The sequence below is a fragment of the Lagopus muta genome, chromosome 4 (genome assembly GCF_023343835.1).
Source record: "Lagopus muta isolate bLagMut1 chromosome 4, bLagMut1 primary, whole genome shotgun sequence".
NCBI classification, from domain to species: domain Eukaryota; kingdom Metazoa; phylum Chordata; class Aves; order Galliformes; family Phasianidae; genus Lagopus; species Lagopus muta.
In genome coordinates, this window is record NC_064436.1 from 35,315,063 (window position 1) to 35,340,757 (window position 25,695).

The window sequence follows — 25,695 nt, forward strand, 5'->3', positions numbered from 1 at the left end:
GAAACCAGTTCAGTTTATACAACTCAAAAGTGTTCCACATTGCAAATCAACATGTGGTAAAGAAGGATAGCAGGGAAACATGCTGCAAAAAATGTAGCCCTGATGAAGCTAAATTAGATTCACCTGTTATTTACTGTGGGCTGCAGGTGGATGCATAGAAAGCAATTTGGTCTCAAATTACCAGCTGACAGTCTTGGTTGTGTATCTGAGTCCTGTAGTGTGCAGATCAAAGAGCTGAGGTATGCTGAATCTGATAATAACGTCATTGGATTGTAGCGTATCATAAGGTAATTACATGTGAGGACACTCAGTAGTTCTTTCAGTTGCCCAAATACAAAATGTAGTAGAAGATTTCATAATCTTGTTTTTACCAGTGACTTCTTGGAAGTATATCTAAATCTTATTCTGGTGTGCTGTTGGGATTACAGTCCTGTATCTTAGAGAATCTAAATTAGGTGCTTCAGCTGTAGCCTGACTGAACCTTTTTTCTGAATGAGAAAATAAGCAATCTGGGCATGAACATAATTCTTTTACTCTCTACCTTTATTTTTATTAAGTATGCTTTTTGTGGCTTTAAAACATGCATATGTTTGCATAGAGATATCCTCAATTTAAAGCAAGCTTTCTGAAACTTGTTTTCACGGCATTTTACTGATCATTTTCCAGTTTGTCTGCAGGAAACAGATAACAAAACAGAAAATATTGCCTTTGGATGTAGTGGAAGTGCACTTCTCCCCTATTGACTATCTTTTTCTCATGCACATGGCATTGGTTTTTTTATTTTTTTATTTTATTATTTTTTATTTTTTTATTTTATACTTTCCAGAACTTATATTCCTCATTAACTGATCAGCTTCATATTAGTCATAAAGTTCAGGATCAGGAATCAAAGGTATAGCATTTAAGAAACAGAATGAAAAAGCACTTCATCTATTTTATTATAATCTCCACAGCAAAGACAGTGGCTTGAAATCATATTTAAATTTATTTAAAAGTTGTCTATCAGTCTAATAGAATTAACAATGTACAATATTTTCTTAGGAGGCAGAAGCACTGAGTGGCACAATTACTAGTGTGTTAGTGGTTCTAGTAGTATGAAATTAAGAAATTCAATATCAAGCTACAAATGCACTTAATTCCAGTACTGATTATCAAAAATTTGGGCCTAGGACTTTGTTTTACTTTGTTTATACAACATGGAAGTCTTTTAGACCAAAAAAGTAAGCTTTAGTTGGCAAGATTTTTTGAGACAGAAACATCTATACGGTAACTTAAGCCTACCTGATAATGGGTTTGGGATTTTATTCTAAACAAAGGGGCCTGATATTTTTAGCAGGCCAGAGTTCAAGCTTACAGGTCAGATCTTAAGCATGTATGCCATTGAGATAGCATGGTGTCACACTAATGGTGCAGACAAGACTGAGATGTCTTGTCTTTGTAGAGACACTCAGTGCATGGATTATGAAAATCCATAATGGCTACATAAACTGTATTCTTATAAAAAATATCTTTAGATGGCACATCGAATGTCAGTGTTTTCATTAGCCATACCTGTATCTGAGTTTTGAGTCTGCTGCATGACATGGCTTAAACCAGTTGTATCTGCACTGCCTGAAGGTAAGTTTATATCAAGTTGATAACATTCCCCCTCTCTTCTGCATTGGATTTCCTCACTAGATGAGCCAGTTTCTTTCAGATTCAATCACAGAAAAAGCCATCATAAGAAGCCTTTGGGCAGGGCAAATTCAGTAAGAGTATGAGATCCAAACTCCTGGTCCTGCTAACCTCTCTGAAATCGTGGGCATGCAGTAAGGGTGCTTGTTTCTAGAGCATGTTAGATGTTAAAGTTGGAATGCTGTGACTTTAGGTAGTACAAATCATCCAGTTTCCTGCATGTTATAATTCACTGAGTCCTATTTTTTGAGAATATATGTAGAATTTGTACCATAAGACTAGTGAGATCATGCAAAAGTCTGTTAAATAATTGGGTTGAACAAAAGTACTGCTAACTATCTCATGAATGTTTTTGAATAATTAAGTATCTTTGGTTTGCAAGGTAAGCACTGAAATATTACCTATCACCAAATTCTTTCCAATAGTCAGGTGCAGGGGAACTGATTTGTTACAGCTTGAACTGATGACTGAGCACCTGGTGGAGGGGGTGACTGGCCCAGAAAGCATAGCTGCAAGCAATTCACCTGTGCTTCTCATGTGACTGGAAGGGGTGGCCCCTGTGTGTATCCCTCCCTGGTCTCATTTAAGGGCTAGTTTTCAAAGGGAGAAGGTCTCCTGTTTGAAAGCAGCTTCCTGAGAAGAAATGTTCTGTAGCCAGAAACCCTCTTTGCTCATCAGGTGAGTCATTTCTTTATGTGACTTTTGATATTTCTAAATAGGCTTAAACAGTCCCTTGCTGTAGGAGAACTGTTGGATCATGGCCTGAATTGATGACTGAGCACCCAACAGAGGCTGGCCCAGGTGCCGACAATTTACCTGTGCTTTCCATGTGACTGGGAGGGCTGGAGCCTGGTCTCCCACCAACCCCCTGTTGGGCTCATTTAAGGATTACTCTCTGGAGGGAGAGTGTCTCCTGGCTGCTTCCTGAGACGGAATGTTCTACAGCCAGAGACCCTCATCACCATCTTGGTGAGTCAACTTTTTTCCTATCTGTGACTATGGGTGCTCTCAATTATACCAAGAAGGTATTCTGGTAATCCCAGGAGGTGGGGCAGGGTACTGCTTTTCAAGCTCATAGAAGTGCTGCAATAGGATTGTCTCTAGAAAAATTGAATGATGTTATAGGATTATGCTAGTTTGTGGCAAAGTATGTGACATAGGATGTTACGCTATGTTAAATGAAGGCACTTCTTAACTTTATAACTTTATAATCAGTCTAGTTGCCTGAAAGGTTCTGGGTTCATCTACCAACCCATAGCTCAAACAAAAAATTAAGATTTAGTCATGTACAAATGCATGGGTCAAACTTACAGAGAATGCAGGATATATGATCTGATTATTGATTTACTTGTTGTACAGCTGTCTCCAATTAGTCCTTCTGTTGCTTTTTGTGTTTGAGGTCAGTGTACTTTTAAACAGGTTACCTCTGCTGGTGCAGATGGTTACAAGCACAGCATGTAGGCTCTTGTTCATCACTGGTGAAAATTTGCTGATGTTGGTGCCTATGTTGAGGAATAGTGTTTTGTAAATGAGAGTTTGAGCTCTCAGAGTGTTACTGTGCTGTTTGTATCTGCAGTAGCTTCTATGGAAATAAATAGAAAGCATTACTTTTAAAGAGCCTATGTAGGCAAAGGTTCACTTCTCCTCATGGTTTCTTTGATAAATGCAGAAGAATCAATTTGTTTGGTACAGCTTACAGGCTGTTGTCAGAGTTAAATAAAATGTTTGACCATCTAAATCTTGACCAAGTCCTTGTGACTGTTGGAGCCAGAGAGCTGACTAATCTCAGTGAAAAGAAAAGCTTGCTCAAATTCCCAAAACTCATGCACTAGTGTATCATCTTGCTAGTCGTTCTCTGGCTTGCTGTTCTCTGGCAGAAATTCAAAAATAGCAGCTGAAGAAGGGATGAGATAATGATCTCTGAAATATTGATCTGGTATGCTGGCGACACAGCAGATTTCCCAATAGCAAGCTTGGGTACAGCACTTGACGTTCTTACTCATTTTGCACAACAGTTCTAGCATATAGCCTGCCTAGCTATGGATTATACTTTCACTGGGGTGTACTATTCTGTACTAAGTACCTCGTGTCAAAATTAAAATGTTTATTTTCTTTTTCATTACTGCTGTGTATGACTCGGTAAATATGTGACAAGAGAAATGCCACCTCAATAGCGTGGCTTTTCTTTTCCTGCTGTTTTCCTTGTTGCCCTGCTTAAATGGTGACTGACTGAATGCTTTCTGGCTTCTTCTTAAATCTTAATCAACTTTTGTTTTTTTTTCTCTTGAGCATTGTAGCTGTGTTCTTTTTATTTTCTTCCTTGTGTTCCCCATGTGCAGAGGGAGAATTGGATTGTCAGTGTTTCTTTATTGGGTTCTTTGTTATATAGCTAGCATCAAAATTCTTTTCCATTCAGTGTACCTTTTGGTCTGGAAAAAGAACTTCTATGGTGAGTCTTGACTAACAAGAGGCTAATATGGTTGTGTACCTTTGAGAAATGTCTGTATCAATCACCGCAGAGCAGTGCTTCTGTGCTTAAGAACAGAAGCACTACAACAGACTGTGCTTCTGCATAATCTTGATATGAACTTGTCACTGATACAGCAGTTCCACTGCCATATATTTGCACCATTAGTATGATTTAAAGACCATAGGCTAGGTGTTTCCAGCAGAAAAAGCATCACATTTCCTATTCTAACATTGCAATTCCAAAAGGCAGGTAAATGAAAGGTAAATACAAAAATCTGCTACCTGAAAGTAGGCATCATATGATGATAGTAAGATAGAACTTGAATGTTTGTACACAGTTACAAAGAGAACAACTTTTCTAGCATAGGTTCATCACAGCTGGGAGAAGAAACTAAAAACTTGTGCACTTCCATGTCTGAAATTCTGTTTCTTTAGAAAGACAGTATCTTTTATTTCCTGTGATTGTGAGGGAATGGGAATTACAGGCTGTATGCTTCCTCTTTGCTCAACTGAGTCTTGATATCTTATATCAACTAAAAAAATTTTAGTTCATTCTGTGGAGTTTGTGTATCATCCATCACTGTAATAAAGATGCGCAAGATATCTGCAGAACTAGAGAGTTGGGATAACTGTATGAGAAAGATATTGAACAGGCATGCCTGACCCATGCCAGAAACTGCCAGCCTCTCAAAGAAAAGTTGCAGGTCCTTAGAGACAAATGGAGGAAAACAAAGAGGAGACAGAAACTGAGTGCTGGAGTCAGGAGACTATTCTTGGTGTTAAAGTACATTTGTGTGGCTTTAACTGTCAACTAGAATGAGTACATACTGTTAAGCGTTTTAGGAATGAGCTGTTTGAAATTTCTCAGGCAAAATCTGTGGTGCCAAGGCAAGTCCCTTAGATAAAGCATGTTACATCAACATGATTATGTTTCCTTGATGGAGTTAATCTTGCCGAGAGACAGCTCAAGTATGTGGTCCTCTATTGAGCAGCCCTTCATATTTGTTAATTGCATGCTCATGATTCTTTGAGTCACTCTACAGGCTGCTCCATTAACACAGAGCTTATACCAGAACATACAACTGCTGTGTTTATACTTCTAAAATACAGTTGAAACACTCAATTTTTCTAGGCTTCTGACACTGAGGACTATTTTCTGACAATGAAAATCAACATTAGGTATCCAGAGGCCTGTTGAGGCAGTATTCAAAACTTCTATAAATAACTTAAAGAGCAGGAGCTCTTACTGCTTTTGTAGCCTTATCATGTATGAAATTTGCTGATGTGGATGCTGATTTTTTTTCAATTATATGTAACTGTGGAACCAAGGTTCCAGACACAGGGTTAAAGGAACAGCTCAAACTAGTATTTTTGCTGTAATGAATAAGGACATCAAATGGCAAAAGAACATTCCTCCTGGAGAGGGGTTTATGGCTGGCACAGCCTCAGAGCTTAACACTGCATTCATAAACTGGCTTACTGATTGCCCCGTTCCAGTACTGGAGACTTCATTAAGAGCTGGGCTCCTCCAAGCTGTACTGTTTTGGCTAATAGTTGATGACTTTAAGCTGCAAAATGCAGGATAAAATTTGTTTTCATTTACCTGTGGTGGAGATTGGACGGGCCAGCAGTTAGTGGTGACTGAATTTGATGTTAAGGGCTCCACAGCCATTAAAATTGTTAGTAGCGCTGATACTGTGGTCAATGCTGGTACCAACTTACAGTCTCTGACTAATGGAACATTATTACCAAGAGGTTCTAACTTGAGGGCAAGTTGGCATTGATTTTTAACTATATTCTGTACAATTGGACAAGAGAGCAAAGCAGTGTTCAGACAGAGCAAGCTGGCATTCATCCGTCATGAAATGAGTGGTTCCAGCTTTGGCTGGACTACTCTGTTGGTTTTTGTGAAGTCTAGAGCTGTTGTCTTCCTTGAGAGAACTGAAGCTGCTTTGTAAGTTTCAGCTACAGCTAGCTTTCCTGCACCTGGAAATATGTAAAATAAGCTTTATAATGTAGAATTTCTGAGAATCGTTTGTGAATGAGATTTGAGGAAGATTTGCAGGTCTCATCTGTGGTGGTGACAGAGCATGTATAGCTATTGAACTGGGTCTGATAATAGGTAATATTCCTGCAGTACACCATTTATCTGATTTCAACCAGACACCTGGACAGCAACAGAGGGTACATCATCTCAGGAACATCTTTGGGAGATTCAGACCACTTTTGGCATTTCTGTGTATCAAAAGTGGTAAAGAGAAAAGGCACAAGAGAATAGCCTGTTATCCTCTGGAATGCTGTCTAGCACTAGGATAGGAATAGTGTGAAATCAATATGTCTTAAGGAAGAATGGTGAGGTGGGAGGGAAGGAGCTTGCTGGAAGTCTTTGTGCTTTGTTTAGTTTAGACCGAGGGGTTTTTGTAATTTGATGTTTTTTCCTATGATCTGCCTTTCCATCTAAGCAATGGGGAGGGGGGGAGAAAACTACTTGGAGGGGGCATGGGGAACTGGCCTATTAATTAGTGACATACAGGCCATAAATCCATCCTGCTACCAGGCAAATGAGCCACTCGGCTACTAGTGTGTGCTTTGTCAAACCCACTCATTCCTAGCTTCATATCCTGTATCAGTTACAGTCCTATGTGGCTACCCTGTCTCATTTTCATTTCATTGGTCATCTGCCCAAATTCTATTGAAGCAGGGGGAGGGGAAACAGGCTGAAAGAGGAAGGAGTGAAGGTTTTCATTACAAATGTGGGTAGTAGACAACATATTGAATCCTTAGAGCAAAACTAGTCCAGTGGCAGTTATAATGAAGTCATTATTCAGTCTCATCAGTTCATTTCCAGATATGGTTTTGTGACAACCTCTTAACGTTATATCATGAGCTTGGAAAGATACAAGTATGGTATATATGATCACCTGTTCAAAAGGAACAGCGAAGGCAGTAAGAAGAAACAAATGCTGTCTTGCAGGTTTCTGTTTCAGTGAGGGCTGTAGCTATCCCTGCCAGTGATGTCAAGATTATACTGAAATGTGTGTCCCATGAGGTATTTCTTGCTACTTGTCTCACTGCCTTGGTAGCAATTCAGTCAGCACCAAAAGGATCGTGAAGAGGTAAGCAGAAGCTCTGCCTCGCTTCCAGTGGAGAAGCAACAGCAGTGCATTTATTAAGAAAGCTTTCTGTTTGTACAGTGCTTTGTACAATTGGGCCACATCTCAAATTGTAAGGCGTGGGGGCTTTTGGAATTTCCTTAAGTGCAAATGAATTAGATTGTTCATAGAAACCCAATAACGTGTGCATCTAATAAATGCAGCATCTAGGTAATTTAAACAGTTATTTTAATATGCACAAATTGAGGACTAGTGCCTACTCTTAAAAGGAAAGCACAGAGCTCCAACTCGCTGGAGAAGTTTGAATCAGACAGTGGCTCAAAGTCAGCTAAGAATTCTATGCAGAAAGCACTGCAGTTGCTATTACTTTAGGTCATTTTTTAGCTTTAAAAAAAAAAAAAGCACACATACTCTGTCACTGGTCTGCTATGTTATTTAGTGTCCTTCATGCTTTGGGTGTGATGTTTTGAAACAACTTTTCAAGACAAAGCAGTAACAGACCTATTCATCTTATTGTTTACAAATGAAAGCTCTACAAATCCAGGTGAATTTTCTGAATGCCAGTACATTCACAAAATATGTTCGTATAGATGCCTTCCAGTGTCATATGCCTGCTATCCTGGACAGCTTCTGGTGACTCATCAGGCAGCTGAGATGTTCATCAGCCTTATCTCTCTCTTGTGACTCAAATAAAGCTGGCTGAGACAGCAGAAGTGATGGCTCAGGAAGTGTGTGGACACCAAGAATATGCATGCCTACCAGAGGAGGTCAGTCGTCCTCCGGTTTGCCCTCTACAGAGGAGGCAAGGCTTCTGTATTTGTGCAGGAGGTCCAGGTAGTGAAGAAAATGGTGGATGGGGATACCCAAGTATTATTTCAAGATCCTACAGGGAACTACAAGACAGATGCCCTCTGTGGACTTTGCCACTCATCTGATAACAACACTGAGTGTGTTATTTAGGCCTGTGCTTTCAATTAATTTGGCCTATTCCTAATTAGGAATGGAAATTTACTCATCTGAGTTTTCTTTTTTATTCAAACTTTACCTTAGTTTAATTCAGTCAAGCTTTAAAATCGTAGTTGAATTGATCAAGTCCTCACATAAAATTCTTCCTTCTTCAGTGGCTTGTTTATGTGGCTTTAACCCAAAATAATTATGAAAAATAGAGTGCGTATGTCTATTGCAATTATTTACTTTGGCACCATCTCCTTGAACCTATTTGTTAACTTGTGCATGTGTCATAAAATTGACACGGAGATTAGTATTCATTGACTGCCTTTCAGCTCTTAATAAAATACCACGTAAGGCTGTGTACCAGAATTCCAGCATGGGGCCAACTGGAGGAAAAATGCATTATCTTGCAGTGAATGCATGAGACTTTCTATAGAACTGAAGACTGGAAGACTGTAGCATAGTCATGTCTGAGCAAGTCTGATAGAGGTGCTGAGCTCTGTTTAATGCTCCTGGATTTAATGCTCTGAGGAATCAGACTTACTCCTACAATCTCCAGTTTAGGCATGTTGGCAAAGCTGATGACTTTTAATTTCTCTCTCTTTCGTAAGAGCAATCTGTCAGCATTTTCAGAAGCTCAACCAAGAGGATTTGTGTTCCTTCTGCCCTGTCCTTTCTTTATTTTTTCCCAAGGGGAATGTCTGCTTGAGAACTGGAAAATCTGCAATGCTGACATATGAGATTTGTCTGCTTGTTTTCATCTGCCCTTCTGTCCTCAGTGCAAGTGTTGGGCTAAACTCAGGGTATCTTGCCCAGTCAGGCAGTCTGGGAACGTTTGGCAGTTGTGTATGAGGGCAGAGGGAGGGGGAAAGAAAGGGTGTTATTTTGCAGAGCTGTAAATCCTGCACCTTTTGCCAGTGCTGCTTTTTTTTTTTTTCTTTTTATTGCTTCAAAGAAGCTATTGCTGCAGCAGCCCTGGCTGCAAACAAAATCTTTTACCCAAAGTTCACAACAGGACAGGTTGCACATGTTGCATATTTGTGGGACACTTGTAGATATACAGAGTGGCTTTCCAAAAGCTTCAGCTTGAAATGCAGCAGTTTCCATGTTGCCTGGCACTTCAGTGTCAAAGAGATTTCTATTTTTAGGGAGATATTCTACTCAAAGAGCTATATAAGGCCGTGCTGGGGAGATCATTAGTGTTTTAATAATATATATGTTTTGATAATATATGAGAATACACTGAGGGATGAAAAAAAAAAAAAGCTGATTTGTCTATGTAAAACTGAAAAAAAAGAAAGGTACTCAGATTTTTGATATCTTGTATGGGGAGGGGTAATAGAGATCAAAGGTTTAGATCTGATATTTGGGTTTTAATGCTACTCAGAACGTCTCTCAGGTTCTTGATAATATCGTTGTAGCCACTAAAAATGATGAGGAGGGCTCTTTATCACAACTGATGATGCAAGAGGGAAGGAATGGTTCCAAGCATGGTCTGGTGCCAAAAAGCAACTTAGTGTGCAAGCAGATGACAGCACTGGGAAAATACAGCAGATTGGTGTCATGTCCCTCATGAGGAAGTAGGTAGAACTGGGTGTTATGGATTCAGTCTTTCTAACTTATAGTTTCCTTGGTTATCCAGAGTACAAAATGCACCTAAGCTGATTGTATGCTGAAGAAAAGCCAAGCATTCTGGTGGGGTAAGAGTAGCTGTTGCAGTTAAATGAGAATAAAGGAAGAGTCTGAAATTCAGGCATTAAGCGTGGCTTGCTAGACAGCCTTCTACTGAAGCTTATTTCTTCCTGCTTGCTGTAGAATAATTCAGCAAACACATAACTGTGTTACCTTTAGTACCTAATTCTATTATGAATAGATAGTAAAAAGGATCTGAACAGAATTTCTTTAAACTGTTCTCAATAAACTTTCTCAGTGTTGCTTCTGTTGCTGTTCGGCTGCAGGAAATAACTTGTTTGTAAAGCAAGGGTGGCCTTCTGGTCTGGTGGAGCCTTCAGAGGCAGCCCAGGTAAAATTGGTTTTAGCAGCTGTCGCAAATGTTAGCGCAGCACTTGAGGCCAAAATGACTTTGCTTGAGTGAGGACTAGATAAGGTAGCAGTGCTAATTTAAGGACTCTGGGTCTGTGTTTGCTGCAGTCCAACATGGCTCATAACATGAATTCTAAATAGAGACAGAAGCGAGCAGATTTTAGTCTTAACTTGCCTTGGCTTTATGCTTTTGTTTTTATGTTGTGTAGCTAGCTGTGGTGTAACTTGTTGGGCTGTGGGTGAATAAAATTATGGAGAGCTAGATTATCTGCATTGTGCATGAACAGAACATAGCAACTGGAAATGATGCCTGCACTCCAGAAAAAGCAGAAGGCAAGACAAGGCAGACTGGTGAGAGGCAAAACAATCGCCAAATAGTTCATACTTGGAATTTTGTTATCTACCCAATACACTGAACTGGAAACAGCAAGAGAAACAATACTCTCTGCTTCTCAAATTCTTTTGAATAAGCTGGCGTGCCAGTCTTGGCTTATTAAAGGTATGAGAAGGAGTTAAAATAAATTGCGAAGCTATGTTCCGGTCAAACTTTTGCATGTGACTGCCTTCGCAGCTGATTTCACTTTCATTGGTGAAATCTGCTTCATGCACGATCTATATTGTTTTTTGAATATTGGGCAGGAACAGAAGGATTGAATGGCCCTACTAACGTTTCGTTGTTATGTTGGAAGTATGGGAACTGCGCTTGAAGGAGAAATTAGCGATCAGCTAGCTGGGAGGAGGGAGGTGAGCGGTAACAGGTCCCTGTGCTTTCTAGCAAAGCAACGCTGCCCCTTAGTGGCTGAGTTGTCGGCCACATCGTAAAAAGAATGCCATCCGTATAACTTGAATGTTCTTCATAGCGTAAATGCGCCACAACCGAACTCTATTACTTTATCAGCAGGGCATCTAGAAGCCAGAGGTTAGCAATAAAAATTTTCAGGTACTTAAATTAATTGTTGTTGCATGATAAACTTCAGTAATTTGGTCATACCTTTTACTATATGGTTCTGATGAAGACCTTTTGCAATGTCTCAATTGTTTCCAGAGTGCTACATCAGAAATTAGCTCCTCATCCTTCTCCACCTGTGCGGAAGCTCTTAACTCTGCAGTGAGCTGAGAATGTTTAATCTCCTTCCTATGAAGTGCTTCTATATGTTCCCTTGCCTGACTGAGAAAGCACCCAAAGAATATTCCCATGGTAGTCTCCTCTTCCTTCCAAAATGTCATCAGCACTGCTGGCTTGCCCTGCAGTGAAGACATGTTCCTAATTTGATCCAGTTTGCAGCTGTCTTGGAGAGGAATCCCAAGCAGCCCCTCCCCAGTTCCTGAACAGTCTCCTTCTAGAGCTAAACAAATCTTTACGATGTCTACTGAATAATGATTGGTTAAGGTTATAGAAATTAATTCAGATTGCTGTTGACTATGCAGTTCACATGGCAGTGGACTTTATACTTTCCTTTTTATTAATAAACACCTCAATTTTATGATATTGAGAATTTTTAAATGTACATCTGGTCAGTCAGTTGTGTGAATATATTCTCAGTTAACTTTGTTAGTGTCGTTTCCACTACTTTATGCTCTGTGCAATACTATTCTGCACTCAATTTGTTTTCATTTCCTTATCTGTCATACAAGGAAGACTAGAACTGCTTACTGCTACATAATTTGATGAGCACTAACAGCTTAGAAACAAATATCACATCATCCTTGCATTTTTTTTAAATTTAAAACACACATTAATATCATGCAGATGCCTAAACCAACATAACAATAAAGGTATGTGAGTTCCTAGCTTAACTTTTAGATCACAGAAAGGGAAGTTTTAAGTGGGTTAAGTTCTTTTTGTTTCTTTGCAGTGAAGTGTATAATCTTTCAATGGCCAAGTTTATTTTCCTATATCAGATGGGTATATTGAGAGAGTTGAAGTAGAGGTGAAAACAAAGCAGACATGACTTGAAATCTTAGTCCTCATTGACTGAACATCTAAAATTGTAAGTTCTAGCTTTGCAGGATATGTGTGAAGTCATTTGAATGGGCTTTCTGTTGTGTTTTTTTTTTTTTTAATCTGTTTTTATTTGCAGATACTTATTTGATACTAACTTCAAGATTTGGTTAAATACAATTAGAAACTTTTTCTGAAGTGTTTTCTTAAACTTTTATGTCTGTCTTCCATATGTCTCTAAATAAGCACACTTCTCTTTTTAGTTCATAGTATTCTCATGACTGGCAATAAAATATTCTGTAAAACTAAAGGAAAAAAATCATTTAAAGTTCATAATGAGGGAGGTGGGAACCCAGTCAAACCCAGTCCGCTCTTTGGGACTTCTGAAAATAGCAGCATTTCTTGTGAAATACTGCTGTAAGAGGCAAATAAGATTAAGCATCAGCATAATGCTGTAAACATTACATTACAGAACCATTGTTCTGTAAGTTATGATTGTACAGTGTTTTGATCAGGCCTCCTCTAAATAGTTAAGGTTAAATCAGACACAGAAAATGCAGTGTTATAGGAAACAGCTGTGATGTGTGCATGCGTGTATACCTGAATTTAGTTAAACACAGAAATTTGCTTGGAAAACCACTCACTTCCAAAATATTTATAAACATATTAGTAATCTTGGAAATATTTTCTGTTTATGTGTTTTAGAAAAAAAAAAAAAATCGTAGTACTTATTGAGAATCCAAAACAGAACGCATGAACCAAACTGAGGAAAAACAATGAAACTGATAGAAAATGTTAAGTCATTATTTGTCTATTAGAGTACAGAAAAAAATCAACTGTCCAAGCAAAGCTTGCAATTCCTTCATTAATTTAATAGTAATACAGAATGAATAAATTATTTAAGATTGTGATCGATATAATATAGGCAGATGATAATTTAAAAAGAAACTTGGGGGGTCCAGATATGACCATGGTCTGGAAGGAGTTGCACTATCCTGTTACCAGGACGGTGAAGTTCAAAACCTTCTACAATCTCTTTGAATTAACTAGCCAGTCTACAAAGGAGTCATAGAATGGTTTGTGTTCGAAGGGACCTCAAGGATGATGAAGCTCCATCCCCCCTGCTGCAGGCAGGGCCACCAACCTCCATATCTAATACTAGACAAGGCTGCCCAGGGCCCCATTCAACCTGGCCTTGAATGCCTCCAGGGATGTACTCAGGTTTTTATAAGATCGGTCTCATGAGTGTATTACTCAATGTCTTTATACTTGGTGGTCTCGTTATGCCCAGACTGTAGCAGCTCCCATTTCTCAAGTATTCACCCTTTCAAATTTCTTCTCTCAGAGTGAATGAAGATTTCTGGTAATTTCTTGGATAGTCTGAGTGTTTCTTTCAAGAGCAGAAGAGTCTTTTGGGGTTTGGATTAAGGATGTTTTTTTTTTGTTTGTTTTTTTGTTTTTGTTTTTGTTTTCCCTATACTGTTCTCACAGATTTCACAGATTTGCAGTGTCTGACATCAGTGTGATCTTCAATGACTTCCTTCTGGCAGTGTATGTTTGTTCATCATGCTTGTTGTTAAAAATGAAATATGTAGACATCATATATAATGACCACAGGGTAAATGTGGGAGTGTGTATGTCTTTCACCTTACTGTTCTTGTTTTCCTGTGATATGGGAAAAAAATATGATAAAAGTTGTATGGGATTATCATGAGGTATATGCATAAAACCACAGCTAACACTATTAAAACAGTACTTTAACTACTAACACTAGTCTTACAGAGGCCTTTTAAGTATAGTAACTGACTGCTATATAGTAGTTAGAAAAACCGTACGTCAGAACTATACTCACGGGATATATTCTGAGATCTTACTGAAAAGCTGACTTTCTTGTTCAGCCATGCAAATACTGAACATTTGGACAGAGCATCATAATTTTCTTAAATTAAGGAAGCTGCTGTATTTTTATTATGAGAACCACATTACATCTTTGAGAGTGCCAAAATGAAAATGGCAGTAACGATTGCGTGTAAGCGATCATGGTCATGATGATTTTAGTCACAGTGTGTTCACCGTATGTTAATGTGTATTTTTTTTTTTTTTTTAAAAGCATCAATGTATGAATTTCTATACTGGAGGTCTGGATGCAGATATGTATGCTGTAATTGAAGTAAGGACAATAACTGATCTCGACTGAACTCTTTTAAAAGATCTTGTGACAATATAGATAGTTGAAGTAGCTGATAGTGGTAATGAATGTGGCTGAAATTCACGTTCACCAGCCACATGAACAAGCTGAGATACAGACTAGATACAGACTAAAGTCTAAGGAAGAGACTATGTGTCTTGTTAAAATAGTAAAGATAACAATTAGAGAAAGAAAGACTTATAACTACTAAATAGGGAATGGATAATGTTCAGTATGGGCAAATGAAGAGGATTTTCCAAAATAGTCTGAATGTGGCTGATTAAGCAGGCTGGCAAAACCAGTGAGGACTTCCAGATTTTATTTACTTATAGTGAAATCTGTATAGTTTTGTTGCTTTCTAAACGCACAAAGCCAGGCCTCAGTGTAATCCCAAGGATTACTGTTTCTCTGGTCTCCATCTTCACCATTAGTTTCTCTTGACAAGTTACTGTGATCCCCAGAACACATGAAGCTGTAATGTGACACTACTTGCACGTTTTGAAAGAGTGAGAAGTGCTCAGATTGTGGAATTGGGATTTGTGTATTTGCAATTGTAATTATGCTATTGGAGTAGGTGTCAAAGCGCTGTAAGCAGCTAAGCAGCTGCTAACTTGGTGATATACTTGTGATATTTACCTTCTTGCTGCCCGTTACTGTTACAGTACTAGTGAGCTCAGCAGCCTGTGTACTTTTACATTACGTTATTAAATGCATCTAATGTATTTAGTTATAAGTCACAGTTATTCAGTAAAATCTGTGCTGTGCTGAAAAGCCCCATATTGAACACAGTTCAAAATCTGCTTGCAATTTTAGGAATCTGAATCTGTGTCATGCTGATCAGCACCAGAAGACCCAAATATCTCTCTGAACAAGATAAGCTACTTTTGTTATTGAAAGTAGAATGGTGGAGTTCAGTGTTTTTATTCAACCTTGAGTTATATTACCTTATAGTGAGGTGATATGTTGCATCATTCCAGTGCGTTTTGAAGAGCTTGTCCAGAGCATTTGCCTTGTCATTGCGTTATATGGACATACAACTTGTTTTCAGATGTCAACATCTCCTGGTTATATAGACATGTTTATAGTCAAAAAAGACTAAACCTCACTTTACTCTTGAAGAAACACTTGTGTTTCATCAAACAAGTGTACTGACTAGTTCCCCATTTACCGTTAGATCTGAAAGGTTGTGATTTTTAAATAGTAAATGCTGGTGAAGATCTGAGACTACATGTCACAACTTCTGGACTACTGATGCTTTTTTTTTTTTTTTTTTCCTTGCTTGGGTTCATACACAGTGCCCATTGTACAAAGCAGTATAATGTAGTTCAAACATTTTAGTTTAATGAGATAACAACAAAGGTCTTCACTCTAATTACATATTTTAATGGAAAGCCTTTCTGATAGTACAAAGTTGAATTCTTAGGAAGCAGATGAGATCACTGTTTTCTCATTACAGGTTTCCCAAATGAAATTGTATTACAGTCTACTTGTCAAGAGAAGTTAAATTGATCCTTTGTGGCTTTTGCTCACGTCTGAGGCAGTAGAGGGCAGTGAATACACTGAAGAAAAACTAAAATGCTATATCATAGGAAGATGGTTGTTTTCTTTCCTTACAATTGCACTTTCTAGTTGTGCTTTATCAGAAATGGCTATTGTTGGGCATTTGCAAATTAAATTGCAAATCTCTGTATAGTTACTATGATGATTTTATACATCGGGGTGGATTTTTTTTTAATTTGCCATATCTGAATATATTTTGATAAAACTGAAATATGAAAAAAAAACTCAGGACTTTTTCTTATGAAAAAGCAGACACTTCCTACAGAACACTGATTTTTTTTTTAAGTCTTAGCTTTACATAGAGCAATATTTTGATGTAAACTTTATAAAAAAGAAAAATCAAACAGCTGTATTAAAAGCTGTCCTGAAGTAAGTTCTGATAGAGATACAGCCTTATTCTAAGACACTATTTGTATTGCCCGTTAGAAGTACTGCTATTTATTCAGTTGGTACCATTTTCATATTTCTTAATATGAATTTTAGAGTCCCTTTATGCTAGCGGTAATAATTAGAAGCTTGATGCTTATATACAGACACGTAGATATAGCTGATATATATAAACACTTCTTTCTTTCCTTTCTTAAATTTATCCAAAGTTCATTCTGATACAGCAGTTTTTGTGCTGCTTTGCCTTCTGATGTGTTATTTGATGTGGGGTTTTTAGGATTTTCACCAGTGCTTGTAAGTAGAAAAAAGTCCCCTTGGAATTGAAAAATAGCTGTTGTCATTAATGACAGATCTCCTGTGAGTTTCTGTATCTCTTGCACAAAGCATGTCTCGTTTTATTGCAACAACATTCCGTCTTTGATAAGACAACTATTAATGTTTTACTCAAGAAAGCCAGTGAAGGATTTCTGTTACAACTCTTTCAAGTCATTTATCTTTATTTTCTGGCTGTGCTTTGCAAGGTTAGGTCCTCTAGAAAGTTACATGTTTTAAAAAGTAGTATTCTACTTTGAGACTAAAAAGATATTTCCAGAAGTATTATAGGCTTATATCATGATTCCACTATGACTCACTTTTTCCATTTTTTTTTCTATTGAAGAAATATTATACAGATAAATTTGGCTAATGATAACCAAGTGGGTGTGACTGCTAGCATTATGAAAAAGCAACATTGAAGATGAATTGGAAAATGGAAGACAAAGTGAAATAATATAATTCATTAGAATAACGCAAACGTATCCATGTGTGAAAGAGAAGTTGCATTCATAAAGACCATAAGTACCTTGCTGACACAGGATCTCAGCTGCAAAGTTGCTGGAGGATGTTTAATGTTTCTAAAAGAAGGGAAGACCTGGGGTTCTGGGAGTAGAGTTTCTTGTGGTTCCTGGGTTGTGTTTTGATTTCTTAAAGAGGGAAACGTGATCCTGGGCTGTACTAATAGGATAGCTCTATCTGTAGAACACAGGAGGCAATCATTTGTGTTCATTTGGCACTGTGAGTACTCTGTCAAGATCAGAAAGATGTGGGCAAATTGCAGATTTGTACTTACTGGCAAAGTAGGCCAGTAAATATGCTAAAAGAATTTGGAAACATGACCTATGAGGAAGTTTTGGAGGAATTTAGTGTTCAGTTTAGGGTTTTTTCCTTTTTTTTTTTTTAAAAAAAAAAAAAAAAAAAAGATGGAGGGGGTGTGGAATTTAACCTCTTCACAGCAGAGAACTTGAAAAAAACAGTTGTTTGTTCTCATATGTAGGTTAAGAAGGAGTAAGAAATCAACTTTGCAGCAAATAAAATTTGAATCTTAAATATTTCTGATGATAAAGAGAAGCTTAGTTAACCTATGAGTCCTGGGATCTCCAATGGAGGGTTTTTAAGCAAATTTCTGTCAAGAATAGACTAAGATTATTTAATCCTTAGGGCTAGAGACTGGTGTTTGGTGGTTCTCAAGCCAATCTTGACTTTGACTAGCCACAGTTCATGGTAGCTACGATTTTGATGGAGTAAAAGTCTAAGTTGGTAGATGTGGTGTGATTTTGCAGGAAATTAGTGCACTATGATGCAAGGAATCCCTTGATATGTGGGTCTGCTTGCACCTCAGTGCTCACCTAAATAACTTGACTGGAAAGAGGGGGCAAGTCTGCAGACTTTATCAAATCTGTAGTTGCCACAGTTACAGAGTAGGCCATACAGAACCATAGAAACATGAACAGATCTTGAACTCTAAATATAGCTGCATTTCATCTTTGGTTTCTTTTTTAGTTATTTATTGGTGGTTTTTTTTGTTGTTGGTTGTTTTTGTTCTTTTGTTTTGGTTTTCTTTTTTTGCTTTTTTTGGAGAGGAAGAGTGCCTTTAATATAAAATAATAAAAATATATAAAATATAAAATCCTTGAAAATAACAGCCAAAGCAGTTATTTTCTGTGTTGGAGAAAATAAGCATAAAAATAAGTATATGCATTCTTCTCTGTAATAAAGTAGCATGGAGCTCTTTGGAGTTCATAAGGTCCACACTGATTTTATGTGAGAAGGCAGCAGCCAAAGGAGAGTGTACAATATGATTTTCTCCCATCCCATTTGGGGCAATGCAGGAAGCTATATTCTATGCTAGCGGGGATCCTGCAGCCAACTTACAAATATGTATGCTTTAGTAAACCTGTGGATGACTATAGCAAAGTCTGGTTATGAAAAGTTAGAATCATATAGTTCCCAGTGTCTGTATCAGTACATTTTTGCCAGATAAGTTAATTGACCTCAGAACTCTCCATGTTCTTGGGATTGTAATTACCTTTTAAAGTACAGCTAATATGAACTAAGTGGCAGAATGATTTAATGAACAAGAGTTTGGTTGTTTTTTATTTTTCCCTGACCCAAATTTGTATCTAATACAGAGAGTCTGGAGTGATTTTTAACCTCAGCCTAATCCCCTGGATATGCCAGTTTGCCTCACATTTGGATAATGCTTCAGCACTGAGTCATCTCTAGTGAGCAGGCCCTACACTGAGTGAACATTGAAACTGAAATATTGAAGGGACAGCAGGCAGATACGTACAAAGAGCCTTTGAGAATGTCTTGTTGTTATTGTAATTATGCAGCAAGGTGTGTGTGTGGGAGGGGGGGAACCAACACTTCCTTGTATGGGTAACTCAAAAAAGTAACTATTTTGCTTAGCACTGCTCTCCATTCATCTGTATCTAGACCTGCCCTGAGAAGCCTTGCGTCATAGTGGCAGTGCTGGCTTACTATTTAGACAGTCTAATACTAATACTTAATTTCTGATGGAAATAGAGGAAGGCATGAGGATCATGGCAGCTAGTTGTTGGTTTTCCCCATCCTAATGCAAGCCAGGATGCAATATACACGTTTTTTAGCCTTGCAGAAACAAAAAACCATGAGCAAAGTCATGAAGGAAGTCTCCCTATCATCAGACATGGAGTAAGTTATTATTCAGAAACCTATCATGTCAAAGTACCAAGAGTTTTTTAATTGTAAATTATTTCACTAGTGTTCAAAGGACGTATGGAAAGTTTAAGCCAATCTCGGTTGCTAATTCAAGACAATACTGCGCTACAGTATTGTGCTTAGTAGAGCTGAGAATGAGTTCTTCAGATTGTAAACTGGAAAAATATTCCACTTTCTTCTGGGACAGTGTTTGTTCTCTGCACTTCATTTTTGCCTGCTTCCACGCTCAAATGTGATGCAGTGAGAAATCTTAAACACTGATATCATGAAATTTTCTTAATATCTGAAAAAGGAACATCTGGTTCTGGGTAGGCTAAATCTATGGAAGAGATCAGAAATGGAATGACATCTTGGAGCAGAACTGTGTCTTAACATAAACAAATTATTCTCCTATTTCTTTTGGAACTCTGCTGTCCCAAGCCAGCTATGAGAACAAACAAGGCGTTAGTTATAACCCATACAAATGTCCCTTAAGGCAGTCTACTGGGAAGAGTGGGTCTGAAAGCCACTGCCATTGTCTCAGCCTAAGCTACTGAGTTTTGTTTAATTTAAAAGGACAACATTCTAATTTTAGTAAGTTTTAAGTAGAATTGTGAGAACTCAAAAGAGGATTGAATTTGCTTGGTTATAAAGAAATGACTATTAGCTTTTTGTCCTTAGAGGAAATTTAGTTTAGAAGAAATTGATGAAGACTTTGGCATACATTCCACTGTCATTTCTATAGATTATGAGATCATCAAATAAGATGATAGGGTTTGTTCTTAGAAAAGCCTGAGAAAGAGGTGTTGTAAATGCAGATCTGGCAGGAAGATCAGTAATGACCAAAAGCTATGTGATGGCAACTACAGTAAGCTATCAATAGGAAAATATCTCTTTACTCAGATTCTGCTTGTAGGATCTAGCCTTTCCCTTGCTTTTAAGTTTAAGCATTTCTAGTTACTTTTGTTGAGTCAGCAGTATATCTTTCTTAAAGACAAAGGAGTGAGCACTGTAACAAAACAGTTGGTTTTTTTTCCCCTTTTTGTGTTCAGGCTAAATTTAGGAAAGCTAAAGGTTGGCCTGAAATCTCACTGCACACTTACTGAATAATAGCCAAGCAAAGATATCTTCAGAAAGTCTCTGGAGATCATTATCCTAAAACAAACTTTGTCATTTAAATTCCGTGTGCTTCATGGCCTATACTTTTTTTTTTTTCTTAATGAAGGATGATATTAATATCATTGAATCATAGAATGTTCTGGGTTGAAAAGGACCACAGTGATCACCTAGTTTCAACCTCCTTGCTGTGTGCAGGGTCTCCAACCAATAGACCAGGCTGCCCTGAGCCACATCCAACCTGGCCTTGAATGCCTCCAGGGATGGGGCATCCACAACTCCTTGGACAACCTGTTCCAGTGTCCCACCGCTCCATGTGAAAAAACTTCATCCTAACATCTAACCTAAACCTCCCCTGTCTCAGTTTAAGAGGAGGGCTCAGATTTGTTCCACTGTTACAGTGGGACAGAAACCACTCCCCACCCCTTCACGGAGGCTCATGGTCCTGACAGACATGGGAAGCCTGACTATACGTGAAGACTGAAGCAAGGTACTCACTGAGTGCCTCAGCTTTTTCTATGTCTGAAGAATCCAGTTCCTCATTACCTTTCATCAGAGGGGGAGTACTCTCCTTGGCCTGTCTCCTCCTACCTATGTACTTGTAGAACCCCTTCTTGTTATCTTTCACATCGCTCGCCAAGTTCAGCTCCATCTGCACCTTGGCTTTCCTAATCGTATCTCTACACACATGGACAGCAGCCCTGTATATGAATTTCTTTGTATTTTATCTTCAAGTAAAACAGATTTAACTGATCACTTTTCCAGTTCTTCCTTTCTCCACAAAATAGAGGTGCCATCTCTTAGGTGAACTTACAGCATCTGTATTGGATGTTTGAACAGGTTGGATTGTTATTTTAATTGAATTTTGAAGGTAATTTTTTCATCAGATCATTTTTTGACCTCATATATCCCCTTTTGTGATGTGCTCTTAAGGCAGACAGATTATGTAGTGAACAGGTATTTTATTCTATAGTTACAGTGAATGTCTTGAGCAGTGTTACCTGTCCTATGTTGTTTTGTGATTACAGAGCATGCCAAGATCTCCCTATCCTCAAATAAGTGACTTATTCTGATGATCAAGAGATTTATTGACTTTATTTTTGACTGCTTATAACTGCTTAAACCTATGAGGAAGAATTTCTCTCTCAAGTAAGAGTAGAAAAATGCAGAGTGCAAAGACGCTCAACACCCAAGCACAATTTCTGATCATTTCAATTGTTGCCAAAAAGTAAATGGTTCCAACAAATCTGTTTAGAATTGAATCTAGCTCAATTGTTTCAAAGCAGGCTATAAAACTTGGTTATAATTCCAGTCTAAATTGTTCATAGCTCATATTCTGAGTTTCAGTAGAGTGGGGCTTACTGTTTGTTATACATATCCTACCTCACTTCCCCTTGGGAATAAAAAAATTAAAAAAAAAATAAAAAAAAAAAAGGAAACAATTGTGCAAACCAATAACAGAAATAGTTTCCTTCAGTAGGAAATTGTATTGACTGGATATCAGTAGTACTTTTTCAATTTCCCACTTTACAAAATACAATGTACAAGAAAAAGCAGGTCCGCGGGAAACTCTTGTCTGTGTCACACACAGTAGAGACTTTGTTTATTTGGGAGGCTGATTACTCACAGTGCATTAAAGCTAAACAGCAGGAGGAGTAAGTCATGTCAAGAAGCAAAGCAAGTTGGGGATCCTTAATGACACTGTGCACAGAACTCATTGTTACTTCATTAGCATGGTTTCTTTCTCTTCAGATAGATCAGATAAAAGCCATCAGCCTTGAAATGTAAGGAAAGCTTGCAGTTTCTGCAAAGGGAACAGAATCTGCCTTGGGTACAGTAGTTTTCACATTTGGATTAGAGATATGTAAACAATTCTTTCCAAACTTTTGTGTAAGCTTCCATTGTAGTAATTTTCAATGCTTAAACAACTGCAGTTAATGTTACATGCAGTGAACATTTTCATGTGTAACTCTGTTCAGGTACTCAGCTTTAGAAAAAGCAATGCTGTGAGTTAGACGATCCCTTTGAAGGGACTGTCCTGAGCTATATCCTCAGCAGCAGTTTCAGATTGGAGCGTGCAATGAACTTTGGAGAAGTATTCTGGATAGAATTAAAGAAAACAAATCCTCCCTGAGATAAGCACATGAAGATACCTTAATACAGATGTTACTATATTGTCCCAAAATGTTTTTTCAGTGGCATGGTTTCAACAACTCCCTAGAAACACAATGCCACAAACTTGGAGAAATCTACTGGCACATTTATGCTGAAATATCTGTAGAGGCAGAATTCTTTTGCTTTAGAGACCCAATAGTTAGTGGCTGTTCACTGTCTCCTACCTCTGGTAAAAGCAGGGCTTTATTGAGGTTCCCATGCTATAAAGGTCAGCAACATTGCTGCCTGAAGGTACGGAGCTATTTGACTACTTCCTTCAACAACTGATGACCTATGTGAGATGCCCAAGACAGAGGATGTTTACATGGCTCATAGCTTACACCTTACATTTCCAAGTTTGTGAGGATTTAAGTGTCCAGTCCTTCTTCTGTCCTTGTTCTGTGGTACTATAGTTAACACAAGTAATAGTGAAGAAACCAACGTAGTGTAAAAGGTAGAAAGGGCTAAGGTGACCTAGGCCTTGATACTGTATTATATGAACTAAAGAAAGGTGGCTTTTTCTACACAGATATTAGCAATGACTGTGCAGTCAGTGCTTCAGTGCGTATGCACTGGTAAATGAAAGGTTTGAATGCACCCCCTATTATGAATTTTCGTTCTAGAACCCAATTATTTCCCAGACAAGAGCAGTTTTGCAGTTCTGCATGTTCATTCACCTCTGACCTTCACAGATTTTCCTTTCCAAGTCCTTGATTTTCCTGTAGGTGTTTACGCACATAAAACTGCAAGGGAGCTGACAAAAACCTGGTGTTCGGGACCTGTCTATGTGAATAGCAAGCCAGAATAGCAAGTTCTGAGGGGCATGTGAAAGGGACAACTACTACAGTGGGCTGATGAATTTAGACGTCAGGACTGGGCTTAGGAGGAAAGGAGGAAGTAACCTTAAAATTATAATTTCTTGAACTGTAACCTGAGAGTGGGATAAAGTTTGTGGCTACTTTCAGTTGCACACTCTGCTAAAGAAATATATTTCTATGGCATGGAGTTCTTCACAAGAATCCATCTTTAAATGTTGAAGGTGAATGATAATGAATGAGAAAACCTGCCGTTCTGATTAACTGTCTGTGCAAAATAACTATTATGATTCTTTTGAGTTTACTTTTCCCACATCTCCCTTTCTAAATCTTATGAATAGATCTGGGAATTCCCAGATTTCTCTAAATTCTCGTGGCTGGGATTACAAAGCATGTCTATACCTGAATTGCCTTGGATTTCTACTATAAAAACGTACTTTTTTTGAAGTTGTTATCTCTAGGACTCAACAATTCCCTGGTGGTCTCTGTGAAGCTGTTCTGTGCTTTCTATTCTATCCTGTTCCTTCTCTAGTACTTGAAAGAGTTTAACACTTGAAATCAATTTAAGAGATTAAGTTTAGAACTCAAGCTATGATTCTTTCGTAAATACTTGAGACACTAAAATGCTGTGCTTATTGGACTGGTGAAAGAAATACCACCTGTTTTAAGTTGGATGGTCTCATATGATTATATGAAAATGCTTGGTTTTGTGGCAGTTTAATCCATACAAATCTTTTAGATTTCTTTTGGCTCTGTTTTATGCTTCAGTATTTTACAGGAATGTCTAATTATGTACTGTCTAATAGTTATATTTGCTGTGGTTTACCCAAGTGTTTCAGGGTGAATCTAATTCTAAACAGATAGCCTTTGCATTAATTAATGTTCATCTATTTATACAAATTACGTGCTGAAGCATGTTGCTGGGTTGTGACAACTGTAGCATACCATATGCCACTTCCGACTGAGAAGGTAGATAGAAAAGTGTACAGTACAAGAATACAAGTGTACAAGAGCTGAAGTCAGCCTCAAAAAATCTGAAAAACAAAATTCCCTACAATTTTTGAGGAAAAAAAATCTCTCATATATGTGAACAGCATAACTGTCCACGCTCTGATTTTATGTTTTCACAGTTAATGCCCATACATTGTTGAATGTATATTCTACAGATGCTACTGTAGGACCTGCGGAAAGATGCTTGTTCTGTAATTCCAACTCATGTTAAAGCTTAAGAAATTGAAATGGCAGCTCTATCTTGTATGGGTATTCAGAAAAGGGAAATAGATACTATACTTATTTAAATATGAACTTTCTAATGCATAGCTTCTGCAGGTTGCATTCCAAAGTCTCAAGTATGACCATGAAAACTTAGTTTTGCCTTCTGTATATATGCCTCTGTAAACAATTTGCATTCCTGGTGGTTCACATTGAAATTGAATGAATTAAAACAAAAATCCTGGCAAAATTCAATTAAAATTTCACTTGTTTATACCTGGAAAATGAAGGAAAAAAACAGTCATTTCAGGCTCATTTGAAACTGAGTGAAGGTGCTTATTTGGGAAAAAATCTGGAAACTACTATATACAGTGCAGTCTACTGTGGCTATTTGACATTCCTTCAGGTGATCCCATCTGCAGGAAAATTTGTTTCCCACAGTAAGTGAAACCAGAGTTCTAAAAAGAATTGAATTACTGGCTTTAAATTGTTTTATTATTATTATTATTATTATTATTTTTACTTTTTTAAATTCAGAATTCAACATTCTGAACATACATTCAATGTAACTCACTCTTCATAGTGATGGAAAATTATTAAGATTGAATTTCTTTTGGGGATTCGTTATGTATTACTCTCTTGTGATTCAGTGTATAGAAGTATTTCTGCATCTAGAACTACTAGGGTTTCAACAGATTGTATAAGCTGTATTCTAATTTACACTGGCAACATTGTGTTTGGACTTCTTCTATGAGGAATTTGCATTGAACCTTGGGAGTCGTTTTTTCTTCATAACCTTGAGAAAACTCACTTATGGACAGATAACAAACTAGAAAATAACTATTTTGATCCATGTTTTATCAATTGAGTCTTCTGCCTACATCTTCTTTAAAGAAGAGTGTCTGTGTCTGGCAACTTTAGGGGCAGGGGAGTTCAAGATAATTTTTGTGGCTGTGCTTAATATGTTTAGAGGTTTTGTTCTGTACGCTGTAATTAGTCAAAACCAATTTAGAAGTGGATTTTTTATTGAAAATAATCATTCAAAGATTTGGTGGTGACAGTCATGTGTTACCT

General features: G+C 37.7%; 2 protein-coding genes across 3 annotated transcripts in view; one reads left to right on the forward strand and one right to left on the reverse strand.

Moving 5' to 3' along the window:
• Positions 1-25,695, reverse strand: part of SYNPO2 (synaptopodin 2) — an 87,635-nt gene that overhangs the window by 34,353 nt on the left and 27,587 nt on the right. The gene's annotated exons all lie outside the window — the stretch shown is intronic.
• SEC24D (SEC24 homolog D, COPII coat complex component) overlaps positions 1-25,695 on the forward strand; it is a 119,897-nt gene that overhangs the window by 668 nt on the left and 93,534 nt on the right. The gene's annotated exons all lie outside the window — the stretch shown is intronic.